The sequence below is a fragment of the Equus caballus genome, chromosome 23 (assembly GCF_041296265.1).
Source record: "Equus caballus isolate H_3958 breed thoroughbred chromosome 23, TB-T2T, whole genome shotgun sequence".
In the NCBI taxonomy this organism is placed as follows: Eukaryota; Metazoa; Chordata; class Mammalia; order Perissodactyla; family Equidae; genus Equus; species Equus caballus.
Window position 1 is genome coordinate 48,299,944 of NC_091706.1, and position 24,021 is coordinate 48,323,964.

Consider the following 24,021-nt stretch of genomic DNA (forward strand, 5'->3'; position numbering starts at 1 on the left):
GGCTTGCTTATACACTACATGCCAATGGGGCAAGTCCTCTACCAAATGCCCTTTTTTTGGGTGGTACTGGGGGTAATGATATTATTGCACTTTCATTCTTATTTATGAATTTTAGAATCCGTTATTGTAAAGGTACAAGAAAAGTCCTACAACGGTTTTGACTGGGACTTCATTACAATTCTAGAGAACTTTGCAAAGAACTGCTGGCTTTCCAATATTACATTTTCACATCTATACACATTTATTCAGGTCTTCTCTGATTTCCTTCATTAAAGGTTTTTAATACCTGGAGCACTATACTGAGATACACGTAACCTTGCAAAAAAGTCATGCTAAACATTCCCTATATTGCTTCGATTTTAGAATTTGTATCACCAAAGTAAGCACAGTTCTTAAAAACATAACTGAATAGAATGACTTGCCTGTTCCACTCCTGAGCATAACCTAGATGTTACAGTCAGACGTTAGAAGAAATGTATTTTTAGCTAGTGAAAAATATTGTTATTGGGTTGACAGAGGCTAAAAAAACAACACGTCATATTTCAATTACAGATTTAGTATGTCGGAAAATATGTCCTTATTTTGCTTTGTTTTTACTACTCTAATTTTTTTTTAATTTTTAAAAAGTCTGATTGAGGGGCTGGCCCCGTGGCCGAGTGGTTAAGTTCGCGCACTCCGCTGCAGGCGGCCCAGTGTTTCGTCGGTTCGAATCCTGGGCGCGGACATGGCACTGCTCATCAGACCACGCTGAGGCAGCGTCCCACATGCCACAACTAGAAGAACCCACAACGAAGAATACACAACTATGTACCGGGGGGCATTGGGGAGAAAAAGGAAAAAATAAAAAATAAAATCTTAAAAAAAAAAAAAAAAAAGTCTGATTGAAACGAAATTCACAGACTATACAATTCACCCATTTAAAGTATACAATCAATGGTTTTCAGTATATTCGTAGAGGTGACAAACTATCACCACAATCTAATCTTGCAATATTTTGTCACCCAAAAGAAACCCTGTATCTGTCCATCAACAGTCACTCTCCATTTCCCCCTCCACCACTAGTCCTAGGCAACCACTAATCTACTTTTGATACCAGCCCTGGTATCGGTTTCCCTACATTAAACCCAGCACATATGGGGCTAAAACCAAAGCACTCATTCCCTGCTTACTCCCTGGCTTCCTAGCTCCAGAATCCACTTTCCTCCATGGAGACAGACACAGGCAAGGACAAGCACCTGGATTTGTTATCTCCTCCCCACAAGGAGCTACAAGCTGGTGGGAAAGCTGCTGACCAGCAAGGTCATGGGCTCCCTCCTCTCTGCAAGCAGTCTCCAGGCCAAAGACAGGCTGGTGGGAAAGCTCCAACCAGCAAGGCCATATGCTCCCCTTCCCCTACCTAAAACCCCAAATAAAAACCCTTCCTTTAGGCTTTTTGGGGAGTTTGGGATTTCAGCACTAGCTACCCTCTCTCCTTGCTCAGTGCTGTACAATAATAAAATTCCTACTTTCTTCCACTATACCCAGTGTCAGAGATTGAAGTGCTGTGCAACGGGTGAGCGAACTCACTTCAGGTTCAGTATCAATTTGGCGACCCAGATGGGACAATGTCCCAAGTGGATGTCTCGCCTGTGGCACACTGGCCCCTGGCTAAAGGCCCCTCTTGGAAGCTGTCCTGCAGCTGCCTGAGCCCCTTGTCTCAGGGACAGCCCCAAGCGACTGGCTGCTGACCAGACGTCATTGGCCCACGGTGCTTTTGCTTTGCTGGTGGAAGAAACTAGGTTCATGACTTAGGAAGACATCTCTTATAAGTAGTTGGTAGTTTTTGTTTTTGTCCCTGTGCTCACCTTTTCCAACAGGACCAGCCAGAAATAACGGGTACCTGGCAGCCGTCTGTGCTCCATTTGTTTTGAAGTCGCGATGCCCCAGCCAGATTTTGGTAAGTCCCCTGGGTGTGCACAGCCGAGGCCCCTTGTCCTCGCTCATTTGGGAAGATCTGCGTAGCATATCTTCATTTGTTGGGCGCCCACCGAGTGTAGGACACGGACGAAGCTGGGACTGGAAGCACTTCGGGTTTTGGTTTTGGTCTTTGTTTTGGCTTCCGTTTGTGGCCAAGGGTTTTTGGGAAAGTGTGCTTGTTTGGTATTTGTTATTGTTTGTCTGTTCGTCTTTCCTTTTAAAAGTGTTAAAATGGAGGTGCTGCATCTATTCCACCTAAGAGCCTCTTGGGAAAAACTTTGGCTGATGGTCAACCTATAGCTATAAGCCAATGTCTACAAAGGGAAGATTTTCTTTTGTAACACCACATGGCCACAATATTCTTGACTCCAGAGGAAAAAAATGGCCAAACAATGGATCCTTAAGTTGGGAAACTTTTAAAGAGCTCTCATGATAAACAGCTGTTTTATGGGTACCTATGAAAAGACCAAATTAAAAGGAAAATATGATGACTAGTCTTAAGAACTTAATCAAACTTGGGGTCTCCACGTCTTCTCGTGGTCTTACAGATGCTAATGAAAACATTAAGTTAACAAAAAGAAATCAGAAAGAAAAGAGTCACAGGACTCATCCCAACAGGATGAAAATTTTTAGCTAGTTATTAAAAAGGAAAATAGGATAAATGGAACAGACACAAATAAAGTTAAAACAAAGGTTTTAATAAAACACTGCCTAGGGTTGGATGGGCTAAAGGGACCCCCCCACACATACTGGCCCCCAAACATTAAAGGACATCAGAAAAACCTGTTCTATTCACCTCAGTTTGAAAAATTTTTAAAGGTCAGGAGGCAGAAATCACAATAGAAAAAACCTGACCAACAATTGTTTGGGGCAACAGTTAGGCTACTAAGGTTACTAAGACTATAAAAATTAAAGTGTTTAAGCTAATATTATATGAAGAGGTTATGCCAACTTTGCCTGAGTGTTTTTTGGAAATAGATGTTATGTCTAACGGTGAATGCTTCCCCTACACAATATTGTAATACTGAAACTTGCTAATGGAATTCTAATATAAGTTATAATTAGAAGTATAAGAGTTTAGGGGCAGGCCCCGTGGCCAAGTGCTTAAGTTCTCATGCTCTGCTGCGGTGGCCCAGGGTTTCGCTGGTTCAGATCCTAGGCATGGACATGGCACCACTCATCAGGCCACAATGAGGCGGTGTCCCACATGCCACAACTACAAGGACCCACAACTAAAATATACAACTATGTACTGGGGGGATTGGGGAAGAAAAAAGCAGAAAGAAAAAAAAAAGAAGATCGGCAACAGTTGTTTGCTCAGGTGCCAATCTTCAAAAAAGAAGTATAAGCGTTAGTAAAATTAAGGTAAAAGTTTGTAAAAATTGGTATATTTAAATGGGCTTTATGTAAAATAATTACATCTCTTTTGTCTGATTGTATTGTAAATTATGGCATGGAGATAAACATTATGTCTAACTGGGGAACATTTCCCCTGTCTGATATTTTAAGAACATATAAATCCACCTTTCAGGCTATGTTAAATTAAACATGCTAAAGGAGATCTCACTTTAAAATGGCCAATATGGGGCAATTTCAGTTTACCCAAACTGATGTATGCATTTGGAAAAAGCTAGCTCCAACAATGGGAAGCCTATTTTAATCTTTTGAGGCTTCTAAATAAAATCAGAAATACTTTACTGCCTCTTTAAGAGAAAATAATTAAATAATTAAACATGCCAGCAGCTGGCCAATTCTGCTGCTTTTCTCTACTCTCTTGCTGAGCGTCACTTCAACTCACCCAAAATTCCTGATCTAAAATTAAGCAAGTAAAAATAAGTTATCTTTTGAGATAACTTAAAATTGTAATGGCCATTCTGGGAAATCTCTTTTTCAGAAAAGAGAGGATTCAAAATCTGTCCTAATGAAATGCAGTCTTTGATTAATATGTCAAAACTTCTAAAAGACAAAGTTATTTAACATGATATAAAATGATTTTTGATGAATGAAAGCCTGTTTAAGTTTGCTGGTTTGATTTAAAATAGACATGTCCCCAGAATTATCAGCATTGGACATGATGCAGACACACAGCCTGGGTTTACTGATCAAATGAGCTCATGTCATCTCTGTTACAAAATTTATCAGCAAAACTAATAACTCAGTATAATAGCTGATTTTGTTTAATGCCTCATGAGGTTTTTGTAGACGATCTAAATATAATTGCTAAAGAGAGGTGAACTAAATAAATGTAAAAGGGGGTCAGCCCAGTGGCGCAGTGGTTAAGTTCACACGTGCCACTTCTCGGCGGCCCGGGGTTCGCCGGTTCAGATCCCAGGTGCAGACATGGCACTACTTGGCACGCCATGCTGTGGTAGGCGTCCTACATATAAAGTAGAGGAAGATGGGCACGGATGTTAGCTCAGGGCCAGCCTTCCTCAGCAAAAAGAGGAGGACTGGCAGTAGTTAGCTCAGGGCTAATCTTCCTCAAAAATAAATAAATAAATAAATAAATGTAAAAGCATAAAAGTTTTTGGAAAAACTTTTTAACAAGACCTATATGTATTATGGGGTATGTACTTAAAGCACTTTAAAATGATGGTTAACTGCTTTAATATTACATGAAGTTTTCAAGAGTGATTTAAACATAATTGTTAAAACTGGCTCAGAGTTTTTTAAGTACAATAATTATGTTGTATAGTCTGCATCCTTAAAAAAACAGCTTCCAAAAATGTTTTGGAAACTTAAGCTTTATAGCTTTACTAAGTTAAGTTAAATAATAACAGCTTATTGGGTAATTTAGGTCATTTTCACATAAGATAAAATACTAAAAGTTGATTACTAACCACAGATTTGTCTGCCTTTGGTTTCTTATCTCAAAGAAACTGAAAGGTGCTTAGGTTTACTGATAAACATGTTTTGCGTATGCTGAGGAACTTTCTATAAAAAAAACACATTTCTAAAAGGTCTGTATACAAGAAAACTAAAATGTACGTTTTCAGTAAAAAGATATAAAAAACAAAAGTATTTTTGCTTGTTGGGTTACAAAAAAAGATAAATATGTCCTAAAGTGCTAGAAGGGGAGACAGAAAACCTGGGACAAATTCTAAATATAAAAAAGTAAGTGAGAAAAGATTTATAACAGTAAAACCCTGCAGAATTTTGTGCGTGGTCAAGTTGGCTAAGATTAAAGTAAATCCAATTAAGTAAATAAATTTATATGTCAACAGTAAACTGGTACAAAATTAAAACTTGGTCTCCTCTTTCTTAAAAGGATAATTTTCCTAAACTTTTAATCTGTTCTTGATAAAAAGATTATAAAAAGGTTTTTTTTAAATATTTAACCTCTGTTTCCCCTTGACTGTTTCAGCTGTCACTTTGAATAGATACCTGAATATGGTTTCGCAGTGAGTTTTGTTCCCTAGCTGAACAAATGTTGTAAAGTTTTTATATTTTTGACAAGCTCCCTACACACACACAAAAATATTCAAGTCCTGAATAAAAGATTTCTTTTGACCTGGAAAAGGAGGGAGAGTTTCTCTGGGGATTTTCAGAGGGCCCCTGAGACTTCTCAGAGAAATCTGTTCTCTTTCTATGAGAAAAAATGCTAAACTAATTAGGCTTATTTGGTATGTTAAATTACATGGGAAGTGTTGTCAAATAAGTATTGATAAACTTCTTAAATGGTATTATGGGAATGAGTGTTACTGATATAAGTATTTAAAAATTATCTAAAATTCCGATCTGTTCCGATTGTCAGCAATAATTCTGGTTATTACCTCAAAGTATTATATGTCACAAGAATGGTCAAGAGTCTTGGTCACTTACCATTTTTGAATATTTTCTTACTAACAGACAGTCGTTTTACTCTGATGTTTTTGCAAATATGTTTCATCTTCAGAGAAATTCATGGACAGGACTCTGTGCTTACTCTAGAGTATAGGTTCTGATAAACGTTCAGACTGTAAAACTTAACTGGGTAGGAAATTACAGAACTCTAACAGAGAAACCAATGACTTCATGGAACTGCTGACAGAAGAATAAGATCAAGAACCAATTCCATGGGACTGAATGAACTGACGAGGATGATTATAATTTTTATGGCTTTTTGCTTGAGATATTGGTGATTTTGGATGTTTTGTTTTTTTCCAGATTTAAGAAAACCTTTTTCTTTATTCTCTTAAGGAACTATGATTTATAGCAATTTGTAAATAAAATTGAAACATTTATCTTTTTCTCCCTATCTGAGCCCTCCAAAATGTAAAAACTCCTGATGAGTAAGTATTCTTATTCTCATGGCAATATGGTTGTTTGCATAAGTTCAATGAGAATCTGTTCTTATAACAGGACACATTTGGAAACACTGGTTATAATACCAAGGCTTTGACTGGAACACCATATTTAAGAAAAACATACAAACTTGGATATCACAAGACAGCTTCTGAGGAATGAAGGCTGACATTCTGGAATAAATACTGGAAATACTTATTGGAAATATTGGCCTGGTAATGTTCCTATGGATTTCCAGTGAACTGGTAAGGTTGAGCAAAGAATGTTGCTCCCTCTGGCAGGTACAAGGAACCTCAATATCTTGGGGACCTCTTGAAGACAGGAAGCCACCCAAATCTTTGGGTATTGCAGACGGAATCTGATGACAAGTTCTTGGTCTGGTTTTCCTGGCCTCAAGAGGCCTTTAAAGTTCAACCTGAGATTCCTTATAAAAAGCTCCAGCAAAGCAGATTTAAAAGAGCCTATATAATCAATTACTATTCTTGCTGTATGTATGTAAATAATTATGCCAAATTTATTAAAACTAGACATTTTGTAAACCAATTAGTCTTAATTTGGTTATGTCTAGTGAAATTGAGGGTGATTTTAGAGAGAGAAAAATTATGTTTCAATAAAAACTATAATACACATTTGTGGATATTGGATTTCGGTTCTGTCAATTGTCTTGAAGATTTTTGTTACATCTGTTAACTGGACGGGATACTGAATTTGTCTAGTCTCCTGAAATATCTGGCTACAAGCCTCTAAACTAACATTTTCAGTTTTTTTTCCCCATCATTTTCATTAGAAATCACTGAAAACTAAACTTGCCTTTTTTTTTCCCTGAAGCCTTGCAAACTGAAGCTAGAGGCCTTAATATAAACTTGAGGGATTCACATCTACTGCCGTGTGAGCCACTCAGAAAGCCACCTGAGAGCCCAATGACACCATCAGAGACATTTCAAACTGCAAAAGATGCTTCAACCCTGACTTCTAGGAATCTTGACTGGCTGCCCACTGGGCTCAAGAACTAGTTTATAATTTGCTCCAACCATTAACCTTGTTTTTCTCTTTTTGTTTCTCTAGAAAAACTTCTTATTAAATACCTGGCTACTTACTTATACAATACAGGCTTAAATTCAGGAAACTACCTGCATCATCACCTTATTAAAACACCAGTTCAATGAGATGAAACAACCTATGCCCCGATTCAGCAGGAAGTAGCTAGATCAGTCCCTGTCCAAATCCCTCAAGAATGAGGGATGAACATAAAATAGGGTGGAACTGATACCAGCCCTGATATCAGTTTCCCTACGTTAAACCCAGCACATGTGGGGTTAAAACCAAAGCACTCGTTCCCTGGCTTCCTGGGTCCAGAATCCACTCTCCTCAATGGAGACAAACGGCCAAGGATAAGCACCTGGATTCGTTATCTCCTCCCCACAAGGATCTACAGGCTGTGGGAAAGCTGCTGACCAGCAAGGTCATGGGCTCCCTCCTCTCTGCAAGTAGTCTCCAGGCCAAAGACAGGCTGGTGGGAAAGCTCCAACCAGCAAGGCCATATGCTCCCCCAACCCTACCTAAAACCCCAAATAAAAACCCTTCCTTATAGCTTTTCTTGGAGTTTGAGATTTCAGCATTAGCTGCCCTCTCTCCTTGCTCAGCACTGTGCAACAATAAAATTCCTACTTTCTTCCACTACACCCAGTGTCAGAGATTGACTTGCTGTGCAATGTGTGAGCGAACTCACTTCAGGTTCGATATCACCTTCTATATGTACAGATTTGCCTATTCTGGAAATTTCATATTAATGGAATTATACAATTTGGGTCTTTCATGTTTGGCTTTTTTCACTCAATGTAACGTTTTCAAAAATCATTCATTTTGTTGCATGCATCAGTACTTCATTCTTTTTTATTGCCCAATAATATTGCAGTATAAGGATCTAACACATTTTGTTTATCATTTCATTAGTTGATGATATATGGGTCATTTCCACTTTGAGGCTCTTACAAATAATGCTGCTATTAACATTCATGTACAAGTTCTTGTGTGGACATATATTTCATTTCTCTTGGGTATATACCCAGGAGTGGAACTGCTGAGTCATATGGCAACTTTATGTTTGACATTTTGAAGAACTGCCAGAACATCTTCCAAAATGGCTGGTGATTTCACATTCCTACCAGTAAGGTATGAGAGTTTCAATTTCTCCATATCTTGGCTAACACTTGTTATTGTCCACCTTCGTGGGTGTGATGGTATCTCATTATGGTTTTGACTTGCATTTGCCTAATGACCAATGATGTGGAGCATCTGTTTAGATACTTATTGGCCATTCATATATCTTCTTTGGAGAAATGTCTCTATTCAAGTTGTTTGGCTTTTTTTTCTTTTTTCTTTTTCTTTTTGCTGAGGAAGATTTGGCCTGAGCTAACACCTATTGCCAATCTTCCTCTTCCCTTTTCTTGAGGAAAATACTCCCTGAGCTAACCTCTGTGCCAATCTTCCTCTATTTTGCATGTGGGTCACCTCCACAGCATGGCCACCAACAAGCGGCACAGGTCCACACCTGGGAACTGAACCCAGGCTGCTGAAGGAATGTGCCAAACTCAACCAGTAGCCCATGGGGCCAGCCCCATGGCCATTTTTTTTAATTGGGTTATTTGTCTTTTTATCATTGATTTTTGTACTGCTCTAATTTTTTTTTTCTTTTGAGGAAGCTTAGCCCTGAGCTAACATCTGCCACCAATCCTCCTCTTTTTGATGAGGAAGATTGGCCCTGAGCAAACATCCATGCCCATCTTCCTCTACCTTATATGTGGGACACCTGCCAAACCATGGGTCCATGCTCAGCATCCGAACTGGCAAATCCCAGGCTGCCAAAACAGAGCATGTGAACTTAACCGCTATACCACTAGGCTGGCCCCTATACTGCTCTAATTTTTAACCACTAGGTAGAAAGAAGTATTTTCAAATGAACAGCTTAAGCTGTCTTTGTTTATACTTTTTCTCTCATTCAAATCATAATGAGCAGAATCAATTCAAATTTAATTTCCCCAGTAAATCCAACACAATGGGCTATGTTCCTGAACAATGAAATAAAAGCTAGCCCATTTAAAAAAAGAAAAAAAGAGAAATAAAATTTCAAAATATTTCAAAAATTAAGGATACTTAATATCCTTCAAGCTTTTTCATCAAAGTTAAAATCTCTTTAGGGAAGAAAAGAAATGGGTGTAGATATGCCAACTGTTATGCTCCTGGAAGCGCCCTTTCTATCATCTACAGTCTGAACGGTGTCTCCTGGAGCAATGAACGTAGGACTCTAGTGGTCACCACCACCAGATTTCCAGGAAAGCTACTGCTTAATATTATCGACCATGTGATTGGCTCTTTTTTCTTACTAAAGAAAACTGCTCACTAGATCAAATTTTCATGGCCAGGGATCAGAGGAAGAGGAGAGGTGCTGATTCTCCTGCCACTGGGAGAGCAAGAACAGCCCAGCAATCAGCGCGTACTCCCTAAAAACATCGTACTGTCAATTCCAACCCCAGGCCTGTCACCAGTGCCTTCAGAATCCAAAGAAAGGAATTTCAACATTTCCTCACCACTCTGGTCCTGCTCCTTTGGAGGGAAGACCTGAAAAGCTGGAAAACGCCAAAGGACCAGCACTAACAAAGGATACAAGTATTCTATTAAATGAGGTACCAGTGAATTTATGAGCCAGATATCCCACCCCTGAATAATCCATGCTTAGACTCATTACAAAGGCTTCCTGGATCCCAACCCTAAGCCTTCCTGTTATCTGTAGGACTTGAGTGATTTTTGTATGCTTTGTGCTTTTCTATGTCTTTTCAAATTTTTAAAAATGATCACACACTATTTTTAATAATCAAGAAAAAAGTATATATTTTGAGCAATTTAAGTTCAAATTGGTGAAGGAAGTATTCGACTATAAAGGAAATACCTTCTGATTATGAAGGAAATACCTTCTGATCATCCCTTTTTTTTTTTTAAGATTTTATTTTTTTCCTTTTTCTCCCCAAAGCCCCCCAGTACATAGTTGTATATTCTTCATTGTGGGTCCTTCTAGTTGTGGCATGTGGGACGCCGCCTCAGCGTGGTTTGATGAGCAGTGCCATGTCCACGCCCAGGATTCGAAACAACGAAACACTGGGCCGCCTGCAGCAGAGCGCGCAAACTTAACCACTCGGCCATGGGGCCAGCCCCTGATCATCCCTTTTATATGATACATAGCTTAAAACAGTTCTCCTGAAAAATATGCAAGAACAGTATATTATTTTTAGCCCTTTTCACGTGAAGAAGTTAGACTACATCACTACCCAATGTGCTTCCTTTTTTTCTTTTTTTTTTTTTTTGTGAGAAAGATTGGCCGTGAGCTAACATCTGTTGCCAATCTTTCTCTTTAGCTTGAGGAAGATTGTTGCTGAGCTAACATCTGTGACAATCTTCCTTTATTTTATATGGGATATTGCCATAGCGTGGCTTGACAAGCAGCGCCAGGTTCGCCCCTGGGATCCAAACCTGCAAACCCTCGGCCACTGAAGCAGAGCACATGAACTTAACCATTATGCCACCAGGCTGGCCCCTAATGCGTTTCTAATGTAATTTTAGCCCCCTTCCAAATTTGTACTTCTTTGAAAAAGTCAGTTCTTAAATGTTGTGAATTCTTTAATTTTGCCTTTTCTATTTCCTACATTGATAACACGCCTCAATGCTATTTTAAGTTTTGAACCTAAAAACTCTCATTCTATATTCCTGAATTGCATTTAAATTTATTACTTTATATATACATTTACGATCTCAACCTGATTTTTAATGTTTCTACCTGTGCTGAAAATGAACTATGATTTATCCCTTATTGGAAGGAGCTGGCCCTCCCAAGAAGCCCAGTGATGCCAATGAGCACGCATTAGCAAGAGCTCTCTACAGCTCCCCGGTTCCATCTTTGGCAGATCAGAAGAACACAGTACACACAGCCTGTGTGCACGTCAGCAAGCTGTCTGCCGTGTCCCACAGCCCTGTACGCAGGATGCGGAGTGACAGGGCCAGTCAAAGAGATGGATTCATAACTGTTTCAACAGCTTCACTGGAAAGGTACTGCCCTTTACCCTGTCCGATTTGACATTTTTATCAGAAACTGCGACTAAGACAGAAAAAACAAGCTAATCAACTCGGCAGAAAAAACAAAGCTGGGAAAGACAGCAGAGAATGGACCATAATCTAAAAAGATAATGCACTAAACGGATGAGTTAAATTTAGTAAGCTAAAGTTTAATTTTCACTCATAAACATCTAGGAGCACCATATTGCAGGCACCACATCAGGTGCCAGATACATAAAATCATACTGCTCTCGAAGATGATATCCGAGAGAATAAATTATAAGTTTCTGAATTGGACCAAAAATCCAACTGAATAAAAGGATAAAACAGATGTTACTTAAGAACATGGTAGTAAACTTAAGAATTATTTAAAAGTGAACTTATAAACACAATAGGATGTTACCCCTCATCCAACTTAAGCTGTATTAATAGAAGCGATGCATCCAGAATGAGGAAAGTGATAGTCTGTCCCAAATTTCTTTTAATTAGCTCTTTTTTAAATAGATAGTTGTTCCCGCATCAATGTGTGAACTCCCTGAAGGCAGGATTGTATCACAGCTCCCAGCAGAGTGCCCGGGCTGATGGACTGACTGGCTGAAGGGACAAAGGAATGAATGGAGCATAGAACCACTCTAGCCTGGTCAGACCAACCACACCTGGCCCATCTGACATTCTAGACACGCAGTTCTAAGAAGACCAAGAATTGGGAATGCAATGAGAAGCCAAGCGCCAGGAAGAGAAAGGACTCAAAGACAGTTCAATAGAAGAAACAGTTCAAGGAAGTGGAGAAGCTTAACTTGGAAGAAAGAAGAGATGGATGAAAGCAGAAAAAAGGAAAGAAGATGAAAGCAGAAAAAAGGAAAGAAGATGAAAGCTATTTCGAGACGTTTCCCTCCCCTGATCATTTGGAAGGTTCTGATTCATCCTTCTAGATCACCTTCTCTGGAGCAGCATCCTACTCCCAAATGACTCAGAAAATATATAATAACGTGTCTACAGAAAGAGAAGAATAAAATAGATGTGGCAAAATGTTAAAAATGGATTATGGGTACACGGAAGTTCTCTGTATTAGTGTTTTATTTCTTTCTCTAAATTTGGAACTATTGCAAAATAAGAATTTTTTTTGTTTAAAAGACAGCTTAGATGATCCTGCAATGAGGGGCAGAGACAGGGATCAAATGGGAGTGGCCGCTGGACCTTGGGTACCTGTGGACCAGCCAGCGTCAGTGGAGAATGCCAAGCCCTCGGGGTCATCGGCCAGCCATCACAGGTCCAGCTGTCACAGGTCCAGCTGTCACAGGTGTTTCAGTGGCAAAGGCAGCAAGGACAGAGGTCAACGCAAAAACACCTGGATGAGGCCATCGACCAGAGAGCAATACCCACTGCACGGCTCCATCACTACCCCACTGCTTCCTGCACCCACATGCCATCTGAGAAGGAGCAGAAGGAGGAGGAACCTTCGAGAAGGGAGAAGCAAGCCCGACACAGAGTTTAAATTTTAACTTGAACAGGCATTTATCTCTCTCACCCTCCAAGAAAACCTGAGTCACTCCAAAAGAGACTGTTTGAAATTTGAACAGATGATGTAATCTTTCATCAATAACTTAGGTTTTTTTCGATCCTCAATGGGGATGAGAGTCCTAGAACAAAGTGAGAACAGTTGAAAAGAAAAACAGGTCATTACCATATAAAATACCAAGCGTGCCTCAGACCCTACTCACTAAGAAAATGGAGGGTAGGACTTACTGTATTGACAGAAAAAAGAAACTACCCCATAGAGGCTGCTTTTCTTGCCCATAGACACAGAAATCAGACAGAGTGCAAACTAAAACCAGAGCCTGTATCCTTCCAAATTCTTGCCTTAGGCAAAACAACTTGTACTCCTTTACATTATTTAAAACACAAAACAATGGAATGTTAGATTGGCAAGAGATTCATACAGCTCCTGTTTCATTTTGCTGGCTTTTTTTTTTCAACTAAAAAATCTCTTCCCTACTAAAAGCTTCTCTTATTTCTAACAGAAAACTTCTACCTAATCTATTAATTATCCTTTCTCACCACCCTACTGTAGTGTGACTTAGGAGAAAGCTGGGACACGAGGCAGAAAGCCGGCTTTCTAGCCTAGGCCTGCTGGTCACTTGCAAGCAGTGTGACTTTGGACCCTTTGCTCACCTCCATGGGCCTCAGTGTCCTCATCTGCAAAAAGAGAGAAGGGATGGACATCATAGAAACAGAAAGAATGGTGGCTGCCAGGGTCTGGGGAGAGCTGGGAGCAGAGTTATTGTTTAATGGGGATAGAGTTTCAGTTTTACAAGATGAAAAGAGTTTCAGAGATGGACGGTGGTGACGGTTGCATATTATGAATGCATATAACACCAGTGAGCTGTACACTCACAAATGGTTAAGATGCTAGTTTACGTTATGTGTAGCTTACCACGATTTTAAAAAATGGGGAAAAGAAAGCATACACACAAAAAAAGCCAGAGGAGGGCTAAACAATACCTGCTCTGTCTACTTCACAGAGATGCTGGGAGGAGGAAATGCGTTCCGTTCTGTAAAAACTTTTTAAACTGAAACATCGCATAAAAGTGGTGCTGACGTTGTTAAAAGAGTTTAAGTGACTGGGGCCAAGAACTTCCCATTAGACCGACCATCGACCATCGCATCCCTGCTGCTCAGCAGTTCGGCACTTCCTGCGTCACCAGGCAGAGGCCACTTAGCGGCCCTTTGCCATTTTCCGTCCATCCCTCAAAGTAGGGATGCAGACCTTTTCAGGATGCAGAGCAAATGCAAGTCTTCGGTGTCACACTGAAGTGAGGAGGAAGGTTGTTTACCTTCCTTTAAAACCTCACAACGGAAAACAAAGATTAGGAAAAGGAAATTTTTAAAAAGTAATGCTGAAAACAAGTTTTCCTCTCATTTGGCTCGCCGTCCATGAGGGAAAGAAAAAAATAAAGGCTGCCCAAAAGTCATTTTTTCAGGCTAGATAATGTAACTATCCTCTGGGTTCCTCAGTCAGAATTTAAAATTCATCACAGTAGGATTATTGGTTTACTTTTAGTAGTGGGGAATATATTAGGAGCTTTTTAGGACAGGAACTCTTTGTCATAGCCCAAAGATGCTCAGTGAGTTTTTGATGACTGAATGACATTTTTATTGATTCTACATTGGCACCCTCGTGCCACATACAAGTCTAGCTACTTGGCACGTCATGTCACATATGTAGATCACGCAAAGGACCCATGAATATACTATCACGGAGACCTTCATTCACAAACAAGCAGCTTTCAGTAAATACAACGGCTTTCCCCACAACCATCTATTAGGTAAGACAAGCAAAACAGACGGGGAAGCATATAAATATTCAAGGAATTAAGCCACAAGTTTTAATTTTCTTTAGCTCTTCCATGTGTGGCTGCTTTCGCTGTTGTTGTACTGTATTTATTCAGCGTGTGCTATGAAGCAGGTACACAAAATGGTTTTGCTATACAGGGCCTCTACTACTTTAAAAAACAAAAACAAAAACAAAATGCTAAACTAAATTAAGGAGAGGTGATGGCATATAAATGCTATACATCAGGCCTGGTTTGCTGGATCACAGAAAGGCTCAAATTCTGCCCCACCCACCAACTAAGACGACAATGCCTACAGCCCCAAATCACAAGAGAAATTCAAGTCTTGGTCCCATACTTGCCTGTTTTCTAAAATACAGTCACTTGTAGTGACTTGAAATAAGATATTCTAAAACCCACTAATCCAAAACGATCACCAAAGAAATCCATTCATACCACTTGAATGGCCAAGAAAGACTTTCCACACCTGTGGACTGATGAAATATCAAAAGAAAAGTAAACCATGCGTGATATGCACATCCAACTCACATTCCTGGACTCTGCCCATAGATGCAATCCTGCCCTTTCTGAAAGGAGGCAAAGAAACAAGTGTAAACGTGGTGTCAAAAAAGTGGAAAGCAAGTGCAAAACATGAAGAAGATCTCTGGGCATGAGGCTAAAAAAACTAAGCATTTTTCATGGCACGTATACCTGGGAACGCACTGTGGCTGTATTTTTTAAAAAAAGGAGGGGGGGGGCTGCCTATACTCCCCAGTCAACCTTTGGCTAACAGCTTCACGGAGCTCAGATCTGCCAGCTTCTATCACAATGGACTCACCATCAGCTCTGAATGACCTTGGGCAACTCATTTAACCTTTGTGCACCTCGTCCTCGTCATCTGTAAAAGGGGAGCGACAAGGCCAACAAACACGGTTGTCATTGAAGATACGAAGATGAGTTAGCATAGGTACTGGGCCTGGCACAGAAGACATTTAAAAAAGATTCTAGCTCATTTCTTCTCCACTAAGATATGCAAATGATGACACAGCAAAAAGGTACGAAACCTCCCTGACCGCTTTGTGCAGGAAACCACACAGAGCCTCAAGTTGCCCTATTTCGTGACAGCCCTCAGAGCCTTCTGCTAAGCAAAGGAGAGATTCGATGCAAAAACTGAGAGATTGTAAAACCATACAAGTCATGTGTGGGTTATTTCCTATAAGTTTGTTTATGAGTCAGTGGGTTGTAAATCAAAACATATTTCCTATAAAAATATTGACTGATGCATATCTGTATCAATATCTATCTACATGCATGTTACGTGTGTAGATACATGCATGTATACATATATACACACACAGTACATATATATATATATATATATATATATATATATATATATATATATGTAAACACATGTTACATTCTCAACCTAAGCCATAAAAGCCTATTTAGGCCCTAAATTATTAATAACTCTGGCCAGAGCCTTAGAGCCAGAACCAGCAGGGTGTCATATTATAGGGCTGAGACACACTTCCCCTCTCCCAATCCCCACACTGTGGCCAGGGAGTCCCGTCCACATACAAATGCATGTAATCCTCACGATGAAAACACTTCAGTGGCTTGTCACTGCCCTCACCACAACTCCTTAGCAAGGCACCCCCGGCATCTGTCTTCCTCTGACCAGCCTCTCCTCACTAGAGCTGCAGGCCTCCCACGCTTCTTCAGAAACCCTGAAGAGATCACAGTGAAGGGGATCAGAGCACATCACCCCCAAATATGCCACTTTGACATAAACGTTGTTTTGAGCTGAAGGTAATTAGCTCTCTGCCCTCCCGCTTTCTGTCTAAAAGCAGGGCACAAATTTCCCTTTGTAAAGGCGCCCCCCCACACACACCAAGAAGAGAACTACCCACAGATAAATCTTATCACCTGAGAGGACTCTTATCTGCATAATAAACCCTACTAAACAATCCTGACTTACATTTCCTAGTCACCTTCCCATAACTCACCCCCACCCAGAAGCCCAAAACCCTTTTCTTGTCTAAACTCTTCTATATACTTTATCACCCTTTGTTAACATGGTACACAAGCCCCAAATTCTAACCACCTCCTTGAGGCACATTTGTGAACTCTCATGCATATAAATGTAATTAAACTTATTTCTCTTTTCTCTTGCCAATCTGTCTTCTGTCCATTTAATTTGCAGGGCCCCAGGGAATGAACCTAAGAGGGCAGAAAGTTTTTCCTCTCCTATTATGGTCTCTCATATCTCAGGGCTTTTGCACCTACTAATAAACCCTCCTGGTATACCTAATACCTAATTGCTCCAAGTATCTAGCAATATCTGCCTCAATTCAGACATCTCCTCCTCCAGAAAGACCTACCAGGTCAGCATCTCCCCAGACTCCTGTCCCTCACCCAAGATTAGGTTGGTCACCCCTCATCTTTGCTCCCACAGAACCCTGACCATTTCCATCCCACAGCATTTATCCCACTACATCCCAATGACAGAGTTTCTTGTCTGTATCCCCCAATAAACCATAAGTGCCTGAGTGAATATTAATAAGCCAAGATATTTATTTTGTTAAAAAAAAATCCTGTGGCTGGCCTGGTAGTGCAGCAGTTAAGTTTGCTCACTCCACTTCAGTGGCCCAGGGTTCACCAGTTCGGACCCCGGGTGCAGACCTACCCACCGTTTATCAAGCCATGCTGTGGCAGTCATCCCACATATAAAACAGAGGAAGATGGGCATGGATGTTAGCTCAGGGCCAATCTTCCTGAGCAAAAAAAGGAGGATTGGCAGCAGATGCTGGCTCAGGGCTAATCTTCCTCAAGAAAAAAAAAAAAATCCTAACTAGTCCACTTTCAAGTAACAATCATCAGGCAACACAGGGAGACCTCTGAATCGGGCTGCAGGGCAGGAAGGTTGGGTCTGCCAGGCACTCTTCTTCAGAGCCAAGACTAGCCAAACACCTTTCAGATTCAGGCTCTTGTTGCTATTTGTTTTGTTTTGTTTATTTAGTTGGTTGGTTTTGGTCTGTTGTTTAGTTTCAATTCTGATTTCGTTTTCTTAGTATCTTCTAAGATACTGTAATGGAATGAACAGTGGCTAGGAAATCAGAAAACCTAGTTACTGGCCCCATTTTAACTAATGTATGCTCTCTGCCCTCACCATCTTCTCATCTATAAACTGAGCAAATAGTATAAGAATGGTTCCTAACCTAGGTGGCTACAGTCACCAGGGAAGCCTGTGATAAATACAATTCCCCGTCTGGGACCCAAGTAACTAATAAGCAGCCTGGTTCGGGGACCACCAGAAGGGGTAGAGATTTGAAATCAAGTTCCAACTGGGATTAAGTTCTAACTCCTCCCCTTACTTCCTGTGTGACCTTAAGCAAATTACTTAATCTCTCTGTGCTAGGTTTACTCGCTTGTAAATATATAAGCAGTAATTTTTATCACTGCTCAAATTTTATTATATTTTAAAATATACAGCTGTAACAGTAACTAGTTTACAGGGTTGAAGGGAAGATTAATGTACACAGTGTATCAACTAGTGCCTGGCCCACAGCAGATGTTCAGTAAATGATAGTGAAGGTCCCTTCCCCTTTCTGCATTCTCATAGCACCCTGTCACGTCTCTGCCACTGCCCTTAGGAGCTTCCAGAGGCCAGGAGATCTCTGCCTTATTCTCCACCCTATCCTTGATGTCAAGCCAGTGCCCATGACAATCCCCAGCATTACAGCAGACACTCAATAATTATTGCATTAAAGAATCAACAACTTACTAGAATATACTAACATAACCAATTTCCCTTCCTCTCCCACTAGACTACAGTGTGAGCTCCTCCAAAGCAGGGATCATTTCTTATTTACTGATCTAAAACCAACACTTAACAGTGCCTATCACATGCTTGTTGGACTAATTACATTATTTCCAAAATCTCTTTCCAACACAAGCATTCTAAGGATCTGTGGCTTCAGAAGATCTGGGGCAGAATTAGTTGCAACTATTTGTATGTCTTGTATGTGTCTAGCCACAAAGTACCTATACTTCCACAGTTGAAAAACTACCACAATTGCAATGAAATAATCAGGTAGTTTTCGCATGCCCACCTCACCTGCTAAAAATAACCTCTCCATGAGGGCAGAGACAGTATCTTGTTTAGCATCATATCCCAGAGCCTGGCAAGAGCTTTGCAACAAATGTAAACATTTCTTGAATGAATGAATGAAATGAATGAATGAATCTAAGTTTTTCGCAAGTCTAGGGAAGGCATAATTTCCTTTTTTTAGGAATCTTTCCTAATTAAACTTAAAGTTGCTGCATTTAGGTATGACAAAATATCTAAAAATAAAAACAACAGATGTTTGATCTCTGGGTGGTGGAGTGTTCCTTTTTTAAAATCCTTGATTTATTTCACTCTGCAGGAAATGAGCCAAAGTCCTGGCAGCCACAAAGCTCATATAATAAGTCACCCTAAATCAAACATATTCTGCATCTACAAAGATGACTATTACCAGTTGGTGTTTAAAAGTATTCTGACTAGTGACCTCTGAACACATCAACTTTTAGAAAATGCTTTAGCTAAAGTGATTTTAAGATAAAAGAAGATCAGTAACCAAATGATATGAATCAGTTCACTAAAATAATAACACTTTTATTTAACAAAGACAAATCAAGAACATATGGGGGTTATGGTAGGAAGCCAAATTTAACGTCTATCTTTACAAAATGTTCAAAATTGATTCAATAATAATTCAGCAAGGATACAGTTCTAGCCTCCAGTGAATTCCAAAAGGGGAAAGTGGGACACAATGACTAAGGACAGATGTTTAGACTAAAGGGTCTGCGTCACCAGAAAAAAAAAATGGCACCGATTCAAATGCACAATTAGTAAAGGGTGGTCATGCAAAGGTCACTTTCTGGTAACTCCCGTTTACTGTAATCTGCTACAAAGAGACAGGCTGAAGCCAACGCAGCACAGCAAGAGGAGAAGTCTATGACTATGAACCACGCTATTCTGAGAGCATGCCACAGTACTTAATCTTTCTTTAAGGTTTTAATCGCACTATCAAAACAAAACCCTATGACGAAGCCGGCAAAGGACATAAGATAAACACAGTGAATACAAAGTGAGCTGTTCTCATCTTTCCATTGTTCTGCAGCCCCACGCACACCTTGCAGCACCAATAAACCAGCCATGGCATCCAGGGAAGACAGCATCCTCTGCGCAGCAAGATTTGCTATTTTCTCCTCTATCAGCACTCACCCTTAGGGGGTTAAAGAAAGGGGGGTGGGGGAGGGAGGAAAGCCCCGGCAAGCTTGACCCAAAGCCGTTAATGAAGACAACGTCAACTAACAAAAACTGCAGGTCTCCAACGAAATTTAACTCCGATTTTTTTTAATTGGCATAGCTTTCCTTAAATTAAATCCTCACAGATCTAAAGTGAACATTGCAATCATACCCCCAGGAACAGCTAAATAAATACAACATACTCACAGATTTAGAGCAGCTGTAACTTTGGAGGAATGAATCTAGCCCCACTGTGAAGATGCCTTTCCCCTCTCTTCTACCAGATTTTTTAAAAGCCAACAAAAAGAAGAGACAATCCTCAATTTAAAAGCCAACAAAATCCTCAATTTCTGTTTTATTTCTTGGGTCTCCAGTGAGACTCTCAATTATCAGGCATAAGAAAAGAAGTTGCCGAGGCGGCTGACAGCATCCCAGGGCAGAATTTAAGACATGTCAGTTAAAGTGGCAGCTACAGGCACTGCCGTAGCGGATGCTTCTGCAAGAAGGGATGCCGGGAGATTTTTTTCCCCCAATCTCTGCTGCAGCCTAATTCTAATCCATCACTGTTTAATTACCCTAGGGAAACAGACAAGAAAAATACAAATGGTCTGAATTTGTAAAATCTACAGGTCTTTTAATGATTTTTCCCCTAATCCAGGGATTCACCTTCATCTAAAGAGGGCCAATAGAGGAATAAAATGAATTTCCTCTTTTGTTTCAAGGAAACTATAAGAGCAGGTGAATATTCCCAGGTTAGAGTTGGATTTTATATCCCATGGACTTATCTCAAACATGAAATAAGGGAAAATCAATTCTCTCAAGTTTTTTATCGAACAAGTTAAATGCACAAAAGTTAAATTAGTGAAGAGAATTAAATACACATATGACCTAACAGTCACACCCATGCAACTGGAAACAGCGTTGAAAATTAATATTAGATAAAGAATATTTGAACTCATTTTGATGAAACTTAAAAAAAAAAAAAAAACGGTTTAGAGATGGTCAGCAACTTGGCAACTTTCTCATCCTGCCTTAAGGGCTCCTCCACAGATGAGAACTGAACCACTCCTATGATGGGGCTCACCATTTTATCTGATTATAAAGGCATCAGAAACTGTATTCTAATATTTCCTGATTATAAAGGAAACCTTTCCTTGGAAAGAACTGGAAAACAGACAAGAGAATTAAAACCAGCCATAATCTCATAACCCAGAGTTAACCACTACTAACATTTTACACTATTTCCTTCTAGTCTTGTTCCTCCATAGACAGACATTTTTCTTTAATACTATTGTTTTACATGCTGTCTACTACATTTTTCACAGAGCATTGTTATGACTATTTACCCATAAACGTGACCCATTTCTAAAAGTGCTCCCAAGAGTCAGTATATGCAGTGAGAGTCAGTCAACACATTTTGGTGTGCCTACTGTGCGCTGGGCACGGGGGATACAGAAGTGGGTAGGGCACATGTGGTCCCTGCTCCCTTGGAGCTCTCAGTCCAGCAGGGAAGCCAGATAGTCACCAAATGATAGCAAACGAGACAGGTACTGTACTCCCAAGGAAAACTATAGGACGCTTTAGAAATACGTAAGAGACCTGGTCTGGTGAAGGTCAAGGTTTCTCAAGGAAGGTCAAGCCCAAGTGCAAAATTATTAGTACAGTGTATTTCACACCTACGCTTTCCCATCAACATAAATATCTTTTATCTAATATTCTTTTCTCCTATATCAAAAGAAACTTTAAGTCCAGCTATACTTTTTGTGAATAATGTACAATATGCCAGAAAAAAATTGACCTAACTTGTATTTGAACACAACCTTTGAGAGATTACAAAAGGTAGACCAACCAGGTAATTTTAGGCATCCCTAAAATGGTGAGTTACCACACGTTTCTAAGAAATGTTCAACCTAAAATTAATTTATCCATCTCAGAATATCTTAAAGGCTAAAAGATTCCTTTGAGAATGTTGGAGGAAATATGACAATTCGACAGAGATCTGACATGACCATCTTGATGCAATCTAAGAAAAAAAAAATCAGCAAACAGCCAAATAAGTTATGCAGATTCTAGAGGTGACCAAGGCCAACATCAAGAGTGATAAATCATGCTGATAGTATGTACCCGTCACATGATATGACGAAAATGGCACTTCATCTCTGTGGTCTTCCTCCCAAAAACCCATAAGCCCAGTCTTCCCATGAGAAAAACACCAGACAAATTCCCATAGAGGAGCATTCTTTCTACAAAATATCTCACTAGTACTCTTCAAAACTTTCAAGGTTGGAGCTAGCCTGGTGGCACAGCAGTTAAGTGCACACGTTCCACTTCAGCGGCCCGGGGTTTGCCGGTTCGGATCCCAGGTGCAGACATGGCACCACTTGACAAGCCATGCTGTGGTAGGCATCCCATGTATAAAGTAGAGGAAGAAGGGCATGGATGTTAGCTCAGGGCCAGTCTTCCTCAGCAAAAAGAGGAGAACTGGCAGCAGATGTTAGCTCAGGACTAATCTTCCTCAAAAAAAACACTTTCAAGGTCATCAAAAGGAGGGAAAAAGCCTGAGAAACTGTCACAGCCAATTAGGTAAAAACTAAGTAAATCTGAATAAAGCATAGACTTTAGTTGGTGATAATATATTGACATCGGTTCACTAATTTTAATAAATTGTAATACTAATGTATGAGTATAACAGGGGAAACTGGGTATAGGGTATATTGGAACTCTGTACTACCCTCGCAACTTTTCTATAAATCTAAAACTGCTCTAAAAAATAAAGTCTATTTTTTTAAAAAATTCTCTTTCTCAAATTGAAAGTAACTTTATTTTTTCTGATCATTAGTAAAACATATCCCATAAAAATTCTGACGATGCAAAAAGGTATAAAGGGGACTTTTTAAAATTATAAATATCCTGTAATTCCATCATGCTAACAATCCCAAACAAAATAATTGTGTGTGTATGTGTGTGTATTTGTGTGTACGTACTGCTCTATCATACATGTATAAAATATTATCTGTATTAGGCTGGATAATAGCCCCCAAAGATAACCAGGTCCTAATCCCTGGAACCTATGAATATTACTTTATATGAGAAAAGAGACTTTGCAGTATAATTAAGGATCTTAAAATGGGAAGATTATCCTGGATTATCTGGGTGGGTGCCAAATGCAAACACAAGTATCCTTATAACAAGGAGGCAGGGAGGCATTTGACAGAGAACGCAGAAGGTGATGTGACCATGAAAACAGAGTGACTTGAAAATACTCTGCTGCTGGTTTTGAAGTCAGAGGAAGACGCCATGAGCCAAGAAATGCAGGAAGCGCAGTTCTTGAGGCTGGAAATAGGAAAGAACATCGATTCTCGTCTAGATTCTGCCAAAGAGATTGGTTTTGATTCAGTGAAAACTATTTCGAACTTCCGACGTCCAGAACTGTTAACAGTAAATTTGTGTTGTTTATGCCACCAAGTTTGTGGTAATTTGTTAACAGCAGCCATAGGAAACTAATACAGCAGCCTTACTGATCTGCATTTCTTCTTTTTAGTTATCTGCATATACCCTTTTGCCAATTTTTCCATCAAAGTGTTCTGACTGTTGATCTGTGTTTTGGTACTAACCCTCTTTCATATATGCTCAAGTGTCTTCCCAGTTATTTCTCTTTTATCTGGGTTGACGAGGGTTTCATCATAATGGTCAAAATTATCTTTTCTCCTTTTAGTGTCATGCTCAAAACATACTTTTCAATGCAAAGAATATAGAATTATTTGTCTTAATTTGCTTTTAACATTTACGCCAAAAAATCTCCAATTTTTTTTCTTTATTCCTAAGAACATGCAAAGCCATACATCCCCACACCCGTGTCCCTCCACCCTGAATTCAGCCTCTGGACCAGCATCAACACTGAGACTTGGCTGGAGAACAAGTGTTAAGGAGGGAGACAGGAGACTTCTGGAGACCCCCATCCATACCCACATTCCCTCTGTCAAGTCTCTCCCCCCAAACTAACTCAGTGCCAGATATACAGAATACGCTTGGCAAACATTTGTTAAACCA

General features: G+C 39.9%; 1 protein-coding gene across 17 annotated transcripts in view; it reads right to left on the bottom strand.

Moving 5' to 3' along the window:
- Window positions 1–24,021, bottom strand: part of TTC39B (tetratricopeptide repeat domain 39B) — a 149,983-nt gene that overhangs the window by 74,462 nt on the left and 51,500 nt on the right. For 2 of the 17 annotated variants that reach the window (XM_070248709.1, XM_070248702.1), the window contains exon 1: window positions 20,179–20,670. The exons of the other annotated variants lie outside the window; for them this stretch is intronic. The gene's annotated coding sequence lies outside the window, so the exon portion shown is untranslated. Of the gene's footprint in view, window positions 1–20,178; window positions 20,671–24,021 lie in introns of those variants that run through there. 17 annotated transcript variants of the gene reach the window in all.